Source organism: Pseudophryne corroboree, chromosome 10, assembly GCF_028390025.1.
Source record: "Pseudophryne corroboree isolate aPseCor3 chromosome 10, aPseCor3.hap2, whole genome shotgun sequence".
Taxonomy (NCBI): Eukaryota; Metazoa; Chordata; class Amphibia; order Anura; family Myobatrachidae; genus Pseudophryne; species Pseudophryne corroboree.
Window position 1 is genome coordinate 74,810,374 of NC_086453.1, and position 15,120 is coordinate 74,825,493.

A 15,120-nucleotide genomic window follows, 5' to 3' on the forward strand; every position below is an offset into this window, starting at 1 on the left:
GGGTTTTGGCAGCCTTGGTCTTAATCTCTGTCCAACTATGGCCTGCATTTATGTACATCTCTGAATCAGACCCTCTGTTGGGTATACAGGCAGATGGCATCCACAAAATCTACCTACAGTAGCTTGCGTGCTCTTAATAAACACGGTATACCATTTAGAACAATTATGACTTATGATTGTTTGCATGCATAATGAGCCGGTAAATTATCCCGGGGCTCGGCAAGCCACGCGTGAATAGACAGAATGATGCTAGAGGTTAGAGGGGAAACGAGGAGACTCTGTTAGGCTGGCATTAGGCACATCAGTTTTCATAGGTACAGTTATATTTGTGTACTGATGGATAAATGATGCCAGATGTCGCATTCTGATAAAGGATCAGATTGAGAATGAACGATAGGTAGCGTAACACATTAGACTTTTGTCGCACGATCAGAATTTTCAATTCAAACATTTCAGATTAAACTTTTCAATAACTTTTATTGTAGATCCATTCAGGGATTCCCATCCAGTATGTAGTGCTCCCATCCAGTATGTAGTGCTCATCTACTGTCATCCGCACACACCATCGTCTTACATTAGCAGGCCCGTCCCCGCGATGTGTAAAAACTAGTCACCGCTCATGCACCCGGGTTTGGACCCCAGCAGCGCTACTGCACGTGCCCACCCCTCAGACCTTCTCTGGAACATGTTGCAGTAATGTAGCCCGCAGGCTGCGATGGCTAACGGCTACAATATCAGGCCTATCTCTTGGTAGATTTCACATTTTCGCAGAGCCCCTAGAAAGCCATAGGGGCTGCTTTTGTGTCCAAAAATGGCGAGACAGCAGCAGATGTGTCCAACGTCTACTAAGCGCCCCCCTTTTTGCATCATGGAGAAATTAAAAAAATTCCGACGATTTCCCGCAAAATTATATTGATAAATCTGTCCATTAGAGGCTGATTCAGGAGGTGGACAGAGACGCGGCTGCATCAATTTTAACAGCACCATTGTGCGTAGGGGTCATGTGTAACACATAAGCTGTAGGAGTATTTAGGGATGTTCGCACATGTGCAGTAAAGAAAAGAATAATTGTTCAGTTACGTGAAATCTCTGCTCCATCAGTCCAAACAGGAGCTGTGTTTCTTTTGATAATTTGAATCCCTGCCTCCTTCAAAGCACACAGATTGTTACAGAACCTGACCAGCAGAGGCCGCCATAGAGTCTTGGACCTTGCTGCACTTCCGCACTCAGCAGTGGTCCTCAAGAGGGGTCCCCCACCAAAGTACTAATGGGGAACCATTGCTGACTGCAATCACAGACTATGAAGTACCTGTTCTGAAGTGTTATAACGTTATTATGAAGGTTACATTAATGACTGTGCTGCTTGGGGCTACAGTCAAGGATGACAGCGTTTGAGAAGGTGTCTTAGAACTAGCAATTTAAACTCACAAACTTTGACCTTAAGGTGCTCCTGTCTCCCGCACCAGGTATACGCATTGCAACCCCTGCCTCACACTCCCTGGAGAATGGCTGCAAATCCACTGTGAGTGACATAACGGGGAGCCCCATAACTACTGTTCCCATCTTCCGCTGGCCACTGGCATTGTCCATCATAGGTGGATGTGCGGATATCCAGAAAAAAAAGAAATCTATCTTTTGCCTACTGCTCCGTCCTTCACATCACCTGTTCTCAGGCCTCAGTGCAGGGTCTGTACCTCTCTCCGGGGAGCAGGGATTACAGCATCAAAGCGGAGTCACCACAGATTAAAGCACATGTGCTCCTAGTAGAAGAGGCTGTGGGTGAGGACGGACAGGCTTAGGAACCTGTGATCTGGGCAATTATTTGCTGTAATGCTTCTCCCACCTCCATACCCTGAATCTATTACTAGTCCGGCTTTTCTTCTCGTAGACCTTTTACTTCCTTATCGGTGCATCTTCTTCTCTCTCTATCCCCTTCTAATGATGATGTTTGTTAACGTCATGGCAGGTTAGGTGTCAGGTACTGGTGATTACAATTTACCAGTCACCCACCCAGGGCTGTAATGAGGGTTGCGCGACACGCAAATGGTCAACACATATTTCTGGGTTAAAATTGTATATTTCATGTTATGTGACCATCCTCAGTACAAACATGTACCCTCGTGGGCTTGCTTCGCCCCCCATGCTTCGGGCACGATTACTATTCCCAAAAGGTGTCCACGTGGATAGCAAATCAAGCAAAATGTTGAGAAAACATGTGAAACCCCCAAAACACGTGTCGACAATTTATGTCGACCTTTTCAACCTGCCAACCTTTTGTACCTGTTGACCTATTACATGTAAACCACATGGTGTATACCTATTGACTGTCGACCAATACATTGTCGATCTATCATCCGGACGCCTTGAGCAATGCCAAGTGAGCTGCATGTCGCTGTCCTAGAGAGGTGCACTGTTCTTCCTGACCCCTGTTCTGTGATGTCATGACGTCATGTGGGTGCTGGCTCTTGCTCCCTGCTATGACTTTACTCCAACCAGTCACAAATGCAACTGAAAATCTTCGCTCTTATACATCCAATGTTTGGTGAATGGTAGAACGTGTTGTAGGCACTGATATGTCTCTGGGGCTTACTCTAAGTGCTGTGAGCGCTTTAGAATCTATTGCCTTAGTCGTGCCAGTGGTAGTATCAGCCTTCCCCTGGTGTACAGCCGTGCATGGACTTAGATGCCCAGTCTGAGGCTTTAAAACCACTTGGTGCAGCTTTAGACGCAACCATTGGAGACTTGCATCAGCCCCATGGTAGGTTCGTTGTAAGTGTGGCCTCCAATGTGAGCGATTAAGCGTCGGTGCACGCATCACTCCCATAACTAACACGCCCATAAGATGGGCTATCTCCGTGCGTCTGCTTAGCCCCTCCCTGTCACTGCCCAGGAATGCCCAATACACTAACAAGATGTTTCTGAGACCGCACATCCCAATCACATCTGTAACTCTGTGTGCACAGACTCTGAACTTAGATGTATGCGCAGTAGCAAAAAAAATAAAGGGGGGTAATTCCGAGTTGATCGCAGCAGGAACTTTGTTAGCAGTTGGACAAAACCATGTGCAGTGCAGGGGAGGCAGATTTAACATGTGCAGAGAGAGTTAGATTTGGGTGGGGTGTATTAATTAAAACTGAAATCTAAATTGTAGTGTAAAATTAAAGCAGCCAGTATTTACCCTGCACAGAAACAAAATAACCCACCCAAATCTAACTCTCTCTGCACATGTTATATCTGCCTCCCCTGCAGTGCACATGGTTTTGCCCAACTGCTAACAAAGTTCCTGCTGCGATCAACTCAGAATTACCCCCAAAAATTGCTCATCCAGCAGCGTGCGACTCTAAATCAGGCACTTTCATGCAGTGTAGGGGCTGGTAAGGTAAAAGACTTATGTACCAAGGGCCATTAAAAGTGCATTAAATGGTTTTCACCTTAGCTATCCAATGTTTTTCCCAAATAAATGACCCCTGTTCCCCTGTTTTTGAGCTGCTTTGTGGAGATATTCCTATTTCCTACAGGAAAATTAGTGGGGCTCAAACATTGGGCCTAATTCAGATCTGATCGCAGCAGCAAATTTGTTAGCAAATGGACAAAACCATGGCCCTCATTCCGAGTTGTTCGCTCGCAAGCTGCTTTTAGCAGCATTGCACACGCTAAGCCGCCGCCTACTGGGAGTGAATCTTAGCTTAGCAAATTTGCGAACGAAAGAATCTCAAAATTGCGAATAGAGGCCCTCATTCCGAGTCGTTCGCTCGGTATTTTTCATCGCATCGCAGTGAAATTCCGCTTAGTGCGCATGCGCAATATTCGCACTGCGACTGCGCCAAGTATCTTTGCTATGAAGAAAGTATTTTTACTCACGGCTTTTTCATCGCTCCGGCGATCGTAATGTGATTGACAGGAAATGGGTGTTACTGGGCGGAAACACGGCGTTTTATGGGCGTGTGGCTGAAAACGCTACCGTTTCCGGAAAAAACGCAGGAGTGGCCGGAGAAACGGGGGAGTGGTTGGGCGAACGCTGGGTGTGTTTGTGACGTCAAACCAGGAACGAAAAGCACTGAACTGATCGCACAGGCAGAGTAAGTCTGGAGCTACTCTAAAACTGCTAAGTAGTTTGTGATCGCAATATTGCGAATACATCGGTCGCAATTTTAAGATGCTAAGATACACTCCCAGTAGGCGGCGGCTTAGCGTGTGTAACTCTGCTAAATTCGCCTTGCGACCGATCAACTCGGAATGAGGGCCAGAAATTTCTAAGCAGTTTCTGAGTAGCTCGACACTTACTTTGCCACTGCGATCAGTTCAGTCAGTTTCGTTCCTGGTTTGACGTCACAAACACACCCAGCGTTCGCCCAGACACTCCCCCGTTTCTCCAGCCACTCCCGCGTTTTTCCCAGAAACGGCAGCGTTTTTTCACACACTCCCATAAAACGGCCAGTTTCCGCCCAGAAACACCCACTTCCTGTCAATCACACAACGATCACCAGAACGAAGAAAAAACCTTGTAATGCCGTGAGTAAAAATAGGATTTTGGTACTTACCAGGTAAATCCTTTTCTTTGAATCCATAGGGGTCACTGGAGTACTCTTGGGATATGGACGGGCTTCCGTAGGAACACAGCACTGAATATTTAAATTTAGTAACACTCCACCCCTCCATATCCCTGAGCACTTACTCAGTGTTTTTTACTGAGCCGAACAGGAATTAAGAGAGGTTAATAATGGAGTATTACATATAACATAACTGACAATAACGAAGTTAACCCATAACGTTACTGACAACTAACAGTTGACACCCTAACCAGCACTTGTAACGTGAACCAGTCGGTGAAAATGTGTTACCATAAGATCCTCAGAACTAACCCCAAGTAAGTAAACTGCTCTGGGTGGGCGTCCAGTGACCCCTATGGATTCAAAGAAAAGGATTTACCTGGTAAGTACCAAAATCCTATTTTCTTTTTCATCCACTAGGGGTCACTGGAGTACTCTTGGGACGTACCAAAGCTTCCCCCGTGGGCGGGAGAGCAGTTTGGCACTTGTAACACTAGGCGGCCAAAGCTAGATGCTGATGCCGCAAAAGTATCAAACTTGTAAAAGCGCACAAACGTGTGCACTGAAGACCATGTAGCCGCCCGGCAAAGCTGCGTCGCAGAAGCCCCACGACCAGCTGCCCATGAAGTTCCCACAGAACGTGTGGAATGAGCGGTTACTGACGTAGGCGGTTGTAACCTAGCATGAAGGTAAGCCTGGCGTATGGTCAGTTTTATCCATCTGGATAAAGTTTGTTTAGATGCTGGCCAACCCATCTTGGCAGCATCATAGAGAACAAATAACGTATCCGTCTTACGAACTGAAGACGTTCGGGTTACATAAACGCGTAACGCACGAACCACATCCAGAGTTCCAGAATGTGCTGTCAACACAGGAACTACTATTGGTTGATTGATGTGAAAAGATGACACTACCTTTGGTAAGAAGGCGGGATTCGTCCGAAGTTCCGCTCTGTCATCATGAAACACCAAATACGGTGGCTTGCAGGACAAGGCACCCAAATCCGAAACACGCCTTGCCGAAGCTAAGGCTAAGAGAAAAATTGTTTTCCAAGTGAGAAACTTTATATCCACTTGTTGTAAGGGTTCAAAATATGAAGACTGTAAGAACTCCAAAACCAGATTCAAGTCCCATGGCGCTGTAGGTGGAATGAAAGGAGGCTGTACCCTGATTACACCTTGGAGAAAGGTGCGTATAGACGGCAATAGAGCCAATCGTCTTTGAAAGTAAATTGACAAAGCAGATACCTGCACCTTTAGTGTAGATAAACGCAATCCTCCATCTAAGCCTGATTGTAGAAACAACAAAAGGCGGCATAACTTGAAAGCTGATGTCGGAAATTTCCGAGCTTCACACCAACCTATATAGGCACGCCATATTCTGTAATAATGAGCTGCCGTAACCGGCTTTCTAGCCCGTAACATGGTTGGTATAACTAAATCTGGAATGCCCTCTCTTTTTAAGAGGGCGGTCTCAACAGCCACCCCGTCAAACGCAGCCGCGCTAAATCGGGGTAAAGAAAAGGACCCTGTTGTAACAGGTCTGGACGTATCGGGAGTGGCCACGGATCGTCTGCGAGTAATCCTCGAAGATCCGAGAACCAAGCTCTCCGAGGCCAATGAGGCGCCACTAGTATGACTGTGAGCGACTCTCTTTTGATCCGTTTTAGCACCAGAGGGAGCAGCGGAAACGGTGGAAACAGATACACCAGACTGTACGGCCACGCGACAGTGAGAGCATCCACCGCGACTGCCTTTGGATCTCTTGTTCTGGACACATACTGGGGCGTTTGATGATTGTGTCGAGATGCCATCAGGTCCACCTGAGGATAACCCCATCGCTGAACCAACATGTGAAACACTTCTGGATTTAATGACCATTCGCCTGGGTGAAGATCCCGACGACTGAGATAATCCGCTTCCCAGTTGTCCACTCCCGGAATGAACACGGCCGACAATATCACCTGGTGGTATTCTGCCCAATTGAGGATTCGAGCTACTTCCCGCATTGCCATGCGGCTTCTCGTTCCTCCTTGTTTGTTGATGTATGCGACCGCTGTCGCATTGTCCGACTGCACTTGGACAGGCTGAGAGCGAACCATGTGCACCGCTTGTCGTAGCGCATTGAAAATCGCGCGGAGTTCTAGAACATTTATTGACAGCAATTTTTCGTGATCCGCCCAGAGACCCTGGAGCTGACAATTTTGAATTACCGCTCCCCAACCTCTGAGACTGGCGTCCGTAGTTAGAATTATCCAATTGCAAACTCCGAACCGTCTTCCTGCGGTTAAATTGTGTTCCTTGAGCCACCATAGCAGAGAAACTCTTGCTATTGGTGACAACCTCACTCTGTGGTGAATCTGCAGATGCGAGCCCGACCACTGGGCAAGCACGTTCAGCTGAAATGGACGAGAGTGAAATCTCCCGAACTGAAGCGCCTCGAAAGCTGCCACCATTGTGCCTAACAGGCGAATGCACAAGTGTACCGACACTGTGCGTGGTTTGAGTACTAATTGTACTAGATGGCGTAGCATTTGTACTTTCTGTTGTGGTAGGTAAATCCTTTGATTGACCGTATCGAGAATCATACCTAGGAACTGAAGGCGTTGAGACGGAATCAGATGTGATTTCTTGAAATTGACAATCCAACCGTGGTGAACCAGTACATTGTAAGTTAGCAGCGCATGTTGGGTAAGTATCTGTTGAGACGGAGCTTTGATGAGCAGATCGTCTAAATACGGAACTATCGTCACTCCCAGGGATCTGAGGTGAGCTATCATCACAGACATTACTTTGGTGAATACCCGAGGCGCTGATGACAGGCCAAACGGCAGAGCCTGAAACTGGTAATGGTTTTGGCGTATTGCAAATCGTAAGAATTTCTGATGAGGCTGCCAAATTGGAATGTGTAAGTACGCATCCTTGAGGTCTAGCGCAATCATAAATTCCTTGGTCTCTAACCCCGCAATCACCGACCGTAGAGACTCCATTTTGAATCTGTAGTAAGTTACGTACTGATTGAGGCCCTTTAAGTTCAATATTGGTCTGACTGAGCCATCCGGCTTCGGGACCACAAATAGACTTGAATAATAACCCTGACCCTGTTGGTGTACAGGGACCGGAATCAACACTGCCGAATCCAGTAAGGACTGAATGGCAATTTGCAAAACTGTCCTCTTGTCGTCCGACAGAGGCAAACCTGTCTTGAAAAACCGCAGAGGCGGAAGACAGTCGAACTCTATTTTGTAACCTTTTAACACTAAATTGCGAATCCAGCCCTCCGCGGACGTGTGGAACCACGCCCCATGGAACGTGTGAAGGCGTGCTCCCACAATTGGAGATCCGAGATGGGCTGGTAACCCGTCATGCCACTGGCTTGTCGGTAACCTTAGCGTCTTGGCGAGTTGTGTTGGTTTGATGGAAACCACGTCCTCGACCACGTCTAGCAGGCGTGGCTGATCCTCTGCCACGTCCTCGAAAGGGCTGAGGTCTAAAGGATTTGAACGAAGGTCCAGCGTACCTTCTTCTTGGCGCAGGTGGAGGCAATGGTAAGAACACAGACTTACCTCCCGTAGCCTCCTTAATCCATGCGTCCAATTCTGGACCAAACAACTTCTTGCCATCGTAAGGCAACGCCTCTATACTTCGTTTGACCTCTGCCTCCGCTTGATAAGTACGCAGGTAGAGTGCTCTTCGTGCCGTAACTAGCGAAGATGAAATACGAGAAGTGAGCTGACAGACGTCAGTAGACGCTGTACAGAGATACTCTACAGCCTCAATCATTTGATTCACCTGAATTATCAGGTTTTCGTCATGTAAAGCCGATTTGAGTTCTGTAAGCCATATTATGAGCGCCTTAGTGACCCAAATGCCAACCAATCCAGGTCTTAGCATCACACCTGCTGCTACATACATGGATTTAAGCATAGTTTCTATCTTACGACCTGACGGATCTTTAAGCGTAGTAGCTGATGGCACTGGTATGGTTAATTTCTTGGTAAGCTTTGACACTGAAGAATCAACTATTGGTGGATTCTCCCATGTACCCGTTACCGATTCTGGAAACGGATAACTAGACTTAAATCTGCGAGGTATAGAAAACCGTTTATCTGGATTCTGTCTGGATTCTACTAACATCTGATTTAGAGAATCCGACACAGGAAAACTTACTGGCGTCTTCCGTCGTTTAGTAAATATGACCTGATCATTGGTGAGAGGCTGCTCAGCTTCAGGAAACCTTAGCGACTGCCGTACCGCTCTGATGAGATCATCAATGCCGGAACTGTTAACATCCTCGCCGTCTGACTCCACTTCGCCCTCCTCCCCCTCATCGTGTTCCGTGAGGTCTGGGATGGAATCGTCAGACTGCAACATAGCAGACACTGGAAAATCATAAGACATATGAAAATTATCCCGTTTGCCCAAAATGGATTTGGACCCTACGCAAGGCTGAGACGCCTCCGGTAGTTCTGGCGGTCTCACCCTAGACTCAGATCTTAGCGTTTCTCGCTCCAGACGAGCAGCGGTCATTTCTGTCTGAAATTTCTCCAGTACATTTACTAACATACCCCACGGAGGATCCGGTGATGAAATTGGTTGCAAAACCGGAGCAGAAATGGTATTCTGAACGGAATCCACAAAACATACGTTACATGTGGTAGATCCATCCGGTAACACACTGCCACATACTTTGCAAATATGCTTTTTAGTTTTTGCTGGTGCCTTACTCATTATGGCGACAGACAATACAATACACAAAACACAGACACCTGCACGACTCAGTAAAATAGCAATAAGGTGGCTCTGTATATATATCTGGCCCAGTGCAATACACGTGGCCAGTACTATAAATTTTGATCCCAAATTCCCACGAACACCCCTGCGCCTCCGGTGGAGAAGAGATGTAGGACAGGAACGTTCTGGAATCACAGAGGAAGACACAGGAAGCATGTTAAAAATGGCTGCCCTGCTATACTTATACATATAATCACAGTGCTGCATTCACTGATTATACTGTAATAATCCCTCTGCTGCTGCAGTATTTCACTGATATGTCCCCCCTGTAATGGCTGTTTATCTTATTACAGCGGCAGCGCAGCGTGTGGGCCCCCAGCGGGTATCGTAGAGCGCTATGTGCCTCGTGTGTCCCAGCGGTGGGCTCCTGTATAATAGCGTGTCAGCTACCAAGGTAGCGCTGCGGCGAAGTGAGGGTCGTTCCGAGGTGCCTGGCCGGAGGCTGTGGCCTAACGGGCGGGTACCTGAGCGGGGAGAGCCGCGGCGCCTGCACGGAGGTCTGTGGCCGAACGTGCGGGCGCCTGAGTGGAGAGAGCCGCTGCGCCTGCACGGAGGTCTGTGGCCGAACGTGCGGGCGCCTGAGTGGAGAGAGCCGCGGTGCCTGCACGGAGGTCTGTGGACGAACGTGCGGCCGCCTGAGCGGGGTGGAATGGGCGGGCGCCTGAGCGGGAAGATGCCGGAGGCTGAGAGGGGAGAGCCGCTCCTTGCCGTCACCCAGCACTATGTCTCCACACGTCGGGGCGGCAGCGGGAGCTGACCGCCCCGTTTCACATACCTCACTCCTGCAGACGTGCGGAGGCTCCGACGGGGCTTTTCAGTAAGCGCCGGCCAGCCAGTGCAGGAGGATGTGAGGGCTGTGAGGGAGCTCTTTCAGAGAGGCCCGACACGCCCGTGCTGCTATCAGCAGCTGCACTATCCCTGACCCTGCCTTTTGGAAGGGGGACAGGGATGTGGTCAAACAGTAGAAAAAATAAAAATTAAAAATAAAAGTTTCTTCAACAAAACCGTGACTTCAGCTAAGCATGTGTTGCCACGTTCAGCACAGAAAAAACACTGAGTAAGTGCTCAGGGATATGGAGGGGTGGAGTGTTACTAAATTTAAATATTCAGTGCTGTGTTCCTACGGAAGCCCGTCCATATCCCAAGAGTACTCCAGTGACCCCTAGTGGATGAAAAAGAAATACCAAACTTCTTAGCAAATTTACTTGGCGCAGTCGCAGTGCGAACATTGCGCATGCGCAGTTTGCGGAAAATCGATGCGATGCGATGAAAAAGAACGAGCGAACAACTCGGAATGAGGGCCAATGTGCACTGCAGGGGGGGCAGATATAAATGTGCAGAGAGAGTTAGATTTGGGTGGGGTGTATTCAAACTGAAATCTAAGTTGCAGTGTAAAAATAAAGCAGCCAGTATTTACCCTGCCCAGAAACAAAATAACCCACCCAAATTTGCAGCGCTTAGGGGTGTACAAGAAAATCTGCAAAGTAGCTTTACCGTAATACTGGAGGTCATTCAGAGTTGATCGCTAGCTGCCGTTGTTCGCTGCGTAGAGATCAGTGAAAAAAATGGCTAATCTGTGCATGCGTATGCACCGCAATGCGCACGCGCGTCGTATGGGTACGAAGTCCATTGTGGTTTTGCACTGTTCTAGTGACGATTCCAATCGCACAGCCGAACGCAAGGAGATTGACAGAAAGAGGGCGTTTATGGGTGTCAACTGACCGTTTTCTGGGAGTGTTTGGAAAAACGCAGGCGTGGCCGGGTGTTTGCTGGGCGGGTATCGGACGTCATTACCGTGTCACTCGTCACAGCAATCATCGCACAGGATAAGTAACTACAGGGCTGGTCTTGTTTTGCACAAAATTTATTTGCTGCCGCTCTGCTGCACAGGCGTTCACACTCCTGCAAAGCAAAAATACACTCCCCCATGGGCGGAGACTATGCATTTGCACGGCTGCTAAAAACTGCTAGCGAGCGATCAACTCGGAATGACCCCCACTAAGCAATATGTGCAATATGTCACGCCAACATTCTATCCATGTCATCATTCTCATGTCGACACTGAAAGCAGCATGCTTCTGAATAAGGGCACCGTACAGCATTAAGGCTACACGGTTATTGCTGAATTATATGAAAACTGGTGAAAATCAGTCTCATCGATATAATAATCCGGTGACCCTGGCTGAGCAGGACCAGCTCCAGCGTGTTTTAAGATAACCTCGCGTCTGATTTATGGGCGGCGTGTAAATGTTTACAGAGCTTCCTATGTTTAGATGTTAAATCCAGTGCTAACACTAACCATTATTTCTGTGTGCGATGACTGATTGCAAAACAAATATTTATAATAGAATATCTAAACCATATTATGATCGTCTCAGCTAGAGATGCTTCGAGTCCTTTTAGCGCTGTTTGCTGGTATAGTAGCTGGCATTTGGTGCCATATCGCAGCCCACCCTGTCGGCAGCACCAATATAAATTGCATCCGCTGTTCTGACAATATCTGACTTACGTGGTTGCCAGCGGCTCAGAACACTGCCGTAGAATCGCATTAACAGACATAGTGGGTCACTCCCACGCTTTTGGCAATCAGTGCGGCCCGATTCATTCGTAAGGAGAGTGTTTGCCCGCGATCTCTCAGTAACGACGGGGTCCTGCAAGGTAGAAGTTGCGTCGTCTATGAAGGTTTGGTACCCACATGGAACAGAGAGGACCTTGGGATTCAGGAAGTCCTAAATGGGAAAACCAGGGATGTTTGGAGGGACGGCTTATCTAATAAAATATTTCTGAAAGGTTGTGCGTGTCCTGTCTTTGTTTTTGGTTACAGGTGGGCGGCACCTGCAAAAAATAATAATTATTATTTCTACTATGAACCATTACCTCCACACCCGAAGAATCATGGAGAAGAGCCAGGAGGGAAAGCGGGTCTCCCACTCTATGGTTCCACTAGCCCTGGCTGGTCAAGCCTAGTGCTGGTAACGGAAAAACTGTGGGGAACCAACCCTCTTTGGCCCCAATTTTTTTAACGCTTTTTTGCATACATCTCGAGTTAGGAGGATGTTGGCTGTATCTCTTCTTGGATGAAATGAGCGATTATGGGCAGTAACTGGGTAGAAACTAGAGATGAGCGAGTTCGGTTTTACTCGGATTTACCCGAATCTCCTTATTGGCTATCGGACGTCACGTGTTTTGGTTAGCCAATAAGAAAAATCCAGAAAATAAGAAAAGGCGATAATTCTGGCGTAAAGAACCGAGCTCATCTCTACGTTGTAGCTGTATCCAAGATAATCCGTCTGGTGGGAATGTCTTGGGATTATGGTGGGCATGTAACTATATTTCCGTGCCACTCTGAGACGTGAGTAGTATAAGGTAGTAAATCAGGCTTCTGCGGCTTTCCACAATTACAGCCGCTATGCACCAGAATCAGGCCCACTGTGTCATTTACCGGAGACACAGACAATTCCGCCCACAGCAGGTGACTAAACTGATCCTGCGCCAGGAGAAAACGCTATACTGAAACCCTATCTCGCAAATAGTGGGAGCACCGGACCCCAAGCTATGCCTCCTTATTATTGTGTCCAGGGTAACCCTACTTGTAGGCTAATCTCTTTACAATTTCGCTGGACATAAAGCCGGCACCATTAATAATACAGAGATCCAGACTGAATTGCTGTAGAATGCAACTTATCAGTAGACGGCATTTCCCTGTTTTATTGCAGTACAATGCCATGTATTATACAGCAATTCAGCTACGTGCCAGGTATGCGATACAACCTTCATCTGTCGAATCTCTCAGAATACCTCCATACTAAGTTCTACAGTAACAGGTGTCCGTTCATAATATAGAGAATAATGCAGATGTGATAAATATTTTATCTATCGGTATGTGGGTGGACGTACATGGGAACATGCTGAGAGTAGTGGGCTTACCGTATGTAGCATGGATATAGGGCCCCTTGGTTCCGGTAGCAGAATATGACCCAGAGTTACACATCAGAAGCCTCTATCCCACCCTGCCGATACAGATGGAGCCCTCCTCATCTATCCCTTTAATAGGATTAAGTGAGCCAGGGCAGTCAGACTTAATCCCCTGCTGTATTGTTCTCTCTGTATTGTATTGTATTGTAGCTGAGAACAATAGACGAAAGGCTTATGCTAATACGCCTTGGTGCACCTAGGCGCAGCAGAGAAGCCTAGATGAGCAAGGCTCCATCTGTATCTCTGGGGGATCTCGGATTTGAATTTGTATGCAAGCCCCGATGGTTTCCGTACAAATCCAATGTTTAGAGTTCTGAGCATCGGCAGTCTGTCATGCAAGATTGTTCCTAGTCCATGTCCATGCTGCAGTGTTTGGGGGGTGGGGGGCGATGACCGGCTTCGGGGGAAGGGGGGTGTCGCCGCCGCTGTGCTGGCATGCGGAGCCCAGGCTCTGCGTCATCGGATGCAGACTTCCTGAATCCGGATGACCGGCTCTGATGGCCAGTCTGGGTAAGCTTTAACTGATGGATGCAATGGTGATCTGATGCTGTGTCTTTGGACATGCAGAAGACACAAATTTCCTACCGATGTCTCCTGCTACATTTGTGTGTGTGTGTGTGTGTGTGTGTGTGTGTGTGTGTGTGTGTGTGTGTGTGTGTGTATATATATATATATATATATATATATATATATATATATATAGATGCAGTATTGGATGGAGTGTAGAAGCAACCGAATAGCTATGGTGGACACAGTGAGGATTTATTTGCAATGTGGGTGACAGGTAGTGACCACTTTGGGGAGGAAACGGGGGTGGGAATGTGGCAAAAAAAACTTTGGCGCGTCGCCACCAATTTCTCGGAGTATCCTAGTATGCCGCTGTGAATTTGTTAATTTGTTTGCAGTTGGCCTGGCCCCAGCGTCTAAGTTGAGACGGACACTCTGAGACCCTGTAGGGTCGCTCTAAAGTTCGATGGGGAATCCCGCGTGCAAGCGATGTCCCGGTGTTGCGTCTTTTGTGCATCAGCGCAGATCTGAGATGCCAGCAGAGCGCGTCTCTGTACACAAGGCAGCGGCTGAGTCGTTGGCATATTTTTGAAAGTCTGCTACGCTCGAAATCGCAGCTGTGTGCAGCTCTGAGTCAGGCCATATAACACATCCAGTAAAATTAGGTTGAAAGTTATAATATACCATATGCAAAGCAAAAAATTATGAAAACACTGCTACCGTATTTGCTGGCGTATAAGACGACTTTTTGGCCCTGCAAAACATGCCACCAAGTGGGGGGGTCGTCTTATACGCCGGGGGTCGTCTTATACGTCGTATACGCCGCAGTGCCTCCCGATGCACTGCGGCCGCGGTGGGTCATCAGCGTGGCTGCGGCGATACAGGGGTGCCAGCCTTTTCGGCGTGACCGGCCCGTTCTGCTCGGGAAGCAGCGTCGCTCCGGCCCGCCCCTTGCGGTCATAATATAGTAATGTCACTTGGTATTAATAGACTGCTGCTAGTGACAGGGAGGGCAGACAGGGAGCAGGGACCAATCCAATCAGGCTTTGTATACAGCCAACAGCCAACCACAGTACTGCACCATTGTACAGTACAATACAGTACAATACAGCATACAAAAAGTCCAGCCGTCAAACGCCTATCAACCCTATCATGGCACCAGCAAAAAGAAAGAAATATGATGCAAGTTTTAAACTTCTTTGTTCTTTTACGTTTTATTTGGTGTGTGGAAGGTGTGCGGAAGAGGGGGTAGTCTTATACGGCGAGTATATAACAAACTCTATATTTTGAGTGGA